Source organism: Saccopteryx leptura, chromosome 3, assembly GCF_036850995.1.
Source record: "Saccopteryx leptura isolate mSacLep1 chromosome 3, mSacLep1_pri_phased_curated, whole genome shotgun sequence".
In the NCBI taxonomy this organism is placed as follows: domain Eukaryota; kingdom Metazoa; phylum Chordata; class Mammalia; order Chiroptera; family Emballonuridae; genus Saccopteryx; species Saccopteryx leptura.
In genome coordinates this window covers 36,158,144-36,166,045 of record NC_089505.1, presented here as the reverse complement: position 1 = coordinate 36,166,045, position 7,902 = coordinate 36,158,144, and positions in this window count along the sequence as shown.

Here is a 7,902-nt window from a genome sequence, read left to right as displayed (position 1 = left end):
CCTTATTCATCTTACTTTGATGAGGCTTTGTAATATGTTCTAACACACCTGTAATTTTTTTATCTTCAAAATACTTTCCTTACTATTCTGCTTGATTTTTTGCCAAAATATAGAATCTGCTAGAAAATGTAGAGTTCTTTCGATTCCTGGCCAGGATACACAGGAGAAGTGCCCATTTTCTTCTCTACCCTTTTTCCTCTACTTTCTCTCTGTCTCTCTCTTTCTCTCCCATAGCCAAGGCTCCACTGGAGCAAGGTTGGCCCAGGCTCTGAGGATGGCTTCATGGCCTCTGCCTCGGGAGCTAGAATGGCTCCAGTTGCAACAGAGCAACACTCCAGATGGGCAAAGCATTACCTCCTGGTGGGCATGCCTTGTGGATCTTGGTCAGGTGCATGCAGGACTCTGTCTGTCTGCTTCCCCGGTTCTCACTTCACACAAATACAAAAAAAAAAGAAGAAAATGCAGAGTTCTAAAAAAAAAAAATCTCAATGATATTTTTATTGGGATTATATTTCAAATACTCTTAGAATGTTAAGATTTTGATGATGCTAAGTTTGTATACCTTTTAATTCAATCACATAGTCTTCCTCTTAGAAATGCCTGTAAAAACAGAGCTAATAACCATTCAAAATTAAGATGCTTTTTCTGTACAATGAAGATATCATAGAAGTCAAAAAGAAAAGCACAACTCTGCAAACATATGTAGTAATTACTTAGAGTCATAAAAAAAGAAATAGAACTTTCAAAGCAACCATAGAAAAATCATTTAAAATAATTGACAATAGTCATATTGACTGTAATACAGATTTCTGGTTATCTAACCTAGTGTTCAGTAGGAGGATCCAAACCCCAGCACAAGTGGCCAGTGATAGTAACCTCTACTGTAATATCTCCCCTCATCATAATATTGGCCTTCCCAACTTCATCTGAGATTACTCTGCATTGCTTGAGGAAATGATAATGGTCTCTGCTGAGGCAGTTGCCATGCAAGAAAACACTGATTCTACCAGAATTCAGCTCAACTATCTTTTTTGCTTTTAGTCCTACTATAACTAAACATATGTCCCAACAGTCTCCTAGTGGTGAGATACAAAGTGTGACATGTAAGGAGGTATGCTACATTCCAAAAGAAATACTTGACTGTTCAGATTTATACAAGCACAATTATAAAAAGCAGGATTATAAAAGCAGGATTTCTTAGTCTACACTGGGGAAAGTTATGTATAGATACATACCCAGGGAATCACATCTTCATGCACCCAAACCATCCCTTAAATCAGTTCAAAATTTTCTATCAAAACTTAAGAAATTGGAGTGATGTCAGAGAAATGGCACTGTGAGGAGCACGACCGACAAATCTCCCCAAAATTTCAACAAGTTCATCAACCAGAGACAGAAAAATCTATCCTTGGAGTGTCTGGGAGTCCCACATATTGAAAACAAAGGTATGATTGAGCAAAAAGTTGACTAAATATATAATCAACCCTGAAGGAAATAAGATGGAGAAAGGAACACTCTGCCTTCCTCACTAACCTGAGCAAAGGCTGCTTTCACTTGGAACTGAGAGTCGGGGGGGGGGTAAGGGTGTGGAGGAAGCTAGGCTGTGGCACAGATGTTTGTTAAAGCTGAGGAAAGAGTGAGCCTGTGGCGTATCAGCCCACGCGAGCTAACACTTGTGCCATGAGCAACAGCTGCCAGTGGCACGCAGGGAGTGTGCCGAAGCGAACTTCCCTATGCCCGAGCTTCTCTGGGTGGGCAGGGCACCTCACCCAGCCATTCAAGCTAACAATTAAGCATTGAGGAGGGGCATGTGGGCAGCTTGCAGTCCTTCCTGGAGCCGGGGAGGGGCGAGCGGACAACTTGCAGTCCTTCCTGGAGCAGGTCCGCGGATCTAATCACTGAAATTAGCTTAACTCATGGTCTGCTCACCTCCCAACTGACTTATGCGGCTCTAACTGACAAGATCTCTCTCAGTTTAGAGATCTAAGACAAGAGGCGTGATATTTTTTTAGTGCCTCTTGCTAAAGGGGTGGAGGCAACTTCTGATTGGCAGAGCTTTCATACTCAGGGATATAGGCTAAAAAGAGGGACTTGGCAGATGTTAAGACCTCCTGTATTGCAGGCAGCGACTAGGGCATCTTCTTCCCAGCCAAACAGGTTACAAAGTGCAAAAAGCCTGGGGAGAGTAGTGCATAGAGTGCTAGGCATGCTGAACAGGTCTGGAGGCTCATAAAAAGTCACCTTGAGAGCAATTGGCTCCCAGTCCCACCTGATTATGCTGGCAGCTCTGACTGCCAGAGCCTTACCCAGAGCCCTGAATTGAGTGGGGATAAAGTAGGGATTTGCCAGCTCTTTGAGCCTCTTACTCCCCAGGCAGAGGCAGTGGCAGCCTCATAGCTGGATCATCAGGCTGCTAATTCAGGAAGGAGAGACTAGGAGAGAGGCTCCAGGAAAATGGACTCTCTCATTGTTGGAGCCTGCAAACGCTAACAAGCTTTGACTACCAACGAGACTGAAGCCTAACATATGACATCGCCGTAGAGTCTCATCAACTGCAAATCTCTACCTAAGTGAGCCACAGGAGTAGAGCCTGGGGTACAGAGTCACTGAGCAGGAAGAGGGGGAGGAAACAAAAAGGAAGAAATTAACCTCTCAAAATCAATAAAAATCCCCAGACTTTATAACTTGTTCCACTATATTTTTTGTTTCTTTCATCTTCTGGCCTTTATTATTATTATTTCTTTTTCCTCCACCTTGGTCCTTTTATTCTCTGCCCATCTTATTCTTTCCTCTTCTTGAACTACACTACCCATAAGTGTTACATTTCCCACTTTATTTTTTTCTTCTTCCTTACTCTCCATGAGGGTTACACTCCAAAACACTTAACTCTCTCTCTCTCTCTCTCTCTTTTTGTTTTCTTTTCTTTTTTCTTCTTTTCCCCTTTTTCTTTTTTCTCCCTCTCTATTAATTTTGTCTTTTCTCCTTTTACTTTTTCTCTCATTCAATCCTCAATCATGAACAAATTATTTTATATGGGACTCAAGTTTTTTTTGTGTGGCATTTTGGGTGCTTTTTACTTCGCTTTTTTTTTTTTTTTCTGAAGCTGGAAATGGGGAGAGACAGTCAGACAGACTCTCGCATGCGCCTGACCGGGATCCACCCGGCACGCCCACCAGGGGTGATGCTCTGCCCACCAGGGGGCGATGCTCTGCCCCTCCGGTGCGTCACCCTGCCGCGACCAGAGCCACTCTAGCGCCTGGGGCAGAGGCCAAGGAGCCATCCCCAGCGCACGGGCCATCTTTGCTCCAATGGAGCCTTGGCTGCGGGAGGGGAAGAGAGAGACAGAGAGGAAGGAGGGGGGGTGGAGAAGCAAATGGGCGCTTCTCCTATGTGCCCTGGCCAGGAATCGAACCCGGGTCCCCCGCATGCCAGGCCGACGCTCTACTGCCGAGCCAACCAGCCAGGGCCTTTACTTCGCTTTTTAACTCATTAGCATTCCTCCCACCTCAGGCTCTCCATTCTATTTAGTTTTTGTTCCACTTAATACAATAGTAATTTTTTTTCTTTTCTTTTTTCCTGTTTCCCTCTTATCCCTCTCATTATATCTCTTAGTCGACCATCACTTACAAGCAAATCATTTTATACTTGACCCAAATTTTTTCCTTTTTTGCATTTTGTGGGTCCCTACCTCCATTTTTTGCCCCTTGAACACTTCCTCTCAACTCAGGCCCATTATAGGCAGTTTTTGTTCCATTTAGCATTATATTATATTATTCATACTTCATCACAATATTTTCCTAAGGAAGAGGGGGGAGGAGGGGAAGAGAAGAAAAAAAAGGGGTAAATAATAAATTATTATTATTGTTTTTTATTATTTTATTATTTTTTTCCAAATTTTTTTCCTTTTTTTTTCCTTTTTATTCTTTATTAATTATCATTAGTGTTGTCAACAAGACCACCCTCAGATGCCATTAAGAAAAAGGAAATTGAATATCATGGATCCAAAAGATAGAGAAGTAGCACAGTTAGATGTGGAAAAATCTATGGAGAAAAAATTTAATATATTGGAAACCTTGTAGCTAAATGACAGAGAATTTAAAATAGAAATCCTAAAAATACTCAGAGATATACAAGAAAACACAGAAAGGCAATTTAGGGAGCTCAGAAAACAACTCAATGAACACAAAGAATATATTACCAAGGAAATTGAAACTATAAAAACAAATCAAATGAGATGAAAAACTCAATTCATGAACTGAAAAATGAGGTAACAAGCTTAGTTAATAGAACAGGCCAGATAGAAAGCAGGATTAGTGACATAGAAGATAAGCAACTTCAGGCACAACAGAGAGAAGAAGAGAGAAACTGAAAAATTAAAAGAAATTATAAAGCCCTACAGGATTGTCTGACTCCATCAAAAAGAATAACATAAGACTAATAGGTATATCAGAGGGAGAAGAGAGAGAAAATGGAATGGAGAATATATTCAAAGAAATAATAGACGAGAACTTCCCAAGCCTGTGGAAAGAACTAAAGCCTCAAATTCAAAAAGCAAACAGAACACCAAGTTTTCTTAACCACAATAAGCTTACTCTAAGGCACATCTTCATGAAATTGGCACAAACCAACGACAAAGAAAAAATTCTCAAGGCAGCCAGGAAAAAGAAGAATACAACATATAAAGGAAATCCTAGATTATCATCAGGTTTCTCACCAGAAACTCTACAAGCTAGAAGAGAGTGGACCTCAATATTTAAAGCCCTGAAAGAGAGGAACTTTCAGCCACGAATACTATACCCATCAAAGCTATCCTTCAAATATAAAGGAGAAATAAAAACATTCACGAATACAGAAAAGATGAGGGAATATATCATCAGAAAACCCCCAATCCAGGAAATACTAAAGGGGGTTTTCCAACCAGATACAAAGAACAAAACAAAACAAAACCACAGGTAAAAGCTCCACCAAGAACACAATAAAACCAAATTTAAACTGTGACAACAAAAACAAAAAATAGGGGAGAGGACAGAGATTAACAGTAGCAAAGGATGATGGAGTGCAGAAACACTCATAAGATAGGGTACTACAATGAATATGGTAGGTACCCTTTTCATTATTTAATTGTAACCACCCTTGAAAAAAGCATCACAGAAGCACATGACTTAAAAAAGATAGCAACAGAGGAAAGAAGTATGGAATATAAACAAACAAAAACAAATGATAGAAAAACAAAAGAGAAGAATCAAACAAGACACAAAACTAACAGAAAGCAATTTATAAAATGGCAATAGGGAACCCACAAGTGTCAATAATAACACTAAATGTAAATGGATTAAACTCACCAATAAAAAGACACAGAGGAGCAGAATGGATTAAAAAAGAAAATCCAACTATATGCTGCCTACAAGAAACACATCTAAGCAACAAGGATAAAAACAAATTCAAAGTTAAAGGCTGGAAAACAATACTCCAAGCAAATAACATCCAAAAAAAAGCAGGTGTAGCAATACTCATATCTAATAATGCTGACTACAAGAGAGGAAAAGTACTCAGAGACAAAAATGGTCATTTTATAATGTTAAGGGGACACTGAATCAAGAAGACATATATGCATCATACCAAGGAGCACAAAAATATATAAGACAGCTACTTATTGACCCAAAAGCAAAAACTGACAAAAATGCAATCATACTTGGAGACCTCAATACACCGCTGATGGCTCTAGATCATTTATCCAAATATCCAAACAGAAAATGAATAAAGATATATTAGCCTTAAACGAAACACTAGAGCACCTGGATATGATAGACATCTACAGGACACTTTATCCCAAAGTGACAGAGTATACATTTTTCTTTCGTGTACATGGAACATTCTCAAGAATTGACCATATGTTGGGCCACAAAAATAACATGAGCAAATTCAGAAAAATCAAAATTGTACCAAGCATATTTTCTGATTATAAAGCCTTGAAACTAGAATTCAACTGCAAAAAAGAGGAAAAAAACCCCACAGAAATGTGGAAACTAAACAACATACTATTAAAAAATGAATGGGTCAAAGAAGAAATAAGCGCAGAGATCAAAAGATATATACAGACAAATGAAAATGACAATATGACGTATCAGAATCTATGGGATGCAGCAAAAGCAGTGATAAGAGGGAAGTTCATATCACTTCAGGCATATATGAACAAACAAGAGAGAGCCCAAGTGAACCACTTAACTTCCCACCTTAAGGAACTAGAAAAAGAAGAACAAAGACAACCCAAAACCAGCCTAAGAAAGGAGATAATAAAAATCAGAGCAGAAATAAATGAAATAGAGTACAGAAAAACTATAGAAAAAATTAATAAAATAAGGAGCTAGTTCTTTGAAAAGATCAACAAAATTGACAAACTCTTGACAAGACTCACCAAGGAAAAAATAGAAAGAACTCATATAAACAAAATCCAAAATGAAAGAGGAGAAATCACCATAGACATCATAGATATACAAAGAATTATTGTAGAATACTACGAAAAACTATATGCCACCAAATTCAACAATCTAGAAGAAATGGATAAATTCCTAGAACAATACAACCTTCCTAGACTGAGTCATGTAGAAGCATAAAGCCTAAACAGACCAATTAGCAGGGAGGAAATAGAAAAAACTATTAAAAATCTTCCCAAAACTAAAAGTCCAGGCCCAGACAGTTATCCTAGTGAATTCTATCAAACATTCAAAGAAGACTTGGTTCTTATTCTACTCAAAGTCTTCCAAAAAATTGAAAAAGAAGCAATACTTCCAAACACATTTTATGAGGCCAATATAACCTTCATACCAAAACCTGGCAAGGACGGCACAAAAGAAGAAAACTACAGACCAATATCTCTAATGAATACAGATGCTAAAATACTAATCAAAATACTAGCAAATCAAATACAACAACATATTAAAAAAATAATACATCATGATCAAGTGGGATTCATCCCAGAATCTCAAGGATGGTTCAACATATGTATAACGGTTAATGTAATACACCATATCAACAAAACAAAGAACAAAAACCACATGATCTTATCAATAGATGCAGAAAAGACATTCGATAAAATACAACACAACTTTATGTTTAAGACACTCAACAAAATGGGTATAGAAGGAAAATGTCTCAACATGATAAAGGCCATATATGATAAACCATCAGCCAACATCATATTAAATAGCATAAAACTGAGGACTTTCCACCTTAAAACAAGAACAAGTCAGGGTTGTCCACTCTCTCCAGTCTTATTTAACATGGTGTTAGAAGTTCTGGCCAGAGCAATCAGACAAGAGAAAGAAATAAAATCACCTATATCGGAAAAGAGTAAGTAAAGGTATCACTTTTTGCAGATGATATGATCCTATACATCGAAAACCCCAAAGACTCCACAAAAACATTACTAGAAACAATAAACCAATACAGTATGGTCGCAGGATACAAAACTAATATACAAAAGTCTAAAATCTTTCCATATGCCAACAATGAAATATTAGAAAACGAACTCAAAAAAAAAAAACAAAAAACTGCTTCATGATTACAACAACAACAACAACAACAAAATACCTAGGAATAAACATAACAAAGAATGTAAATTACCTATATAATGAAAAGTATAAAGCATTGTTAAGGAAAATCAAAAAAGATACAATGAGATGGAAAAATATTCCTTGTTCATGGATAGAAAGAATAAATATAATCAAAATGGCCATATCACCCAAAGCAATTTATAAATTTAATGCAATTCCCATCAAAATTCCTATGACATTTTTTTAAAGAAATGGAACAAAAAATCATCAGATTTATATGGAACTATAAAAAACCCCAAATAGCCAAAGTAATCCTAAGGAAAAAGAATGAAGCTGGGGGCATTACAAT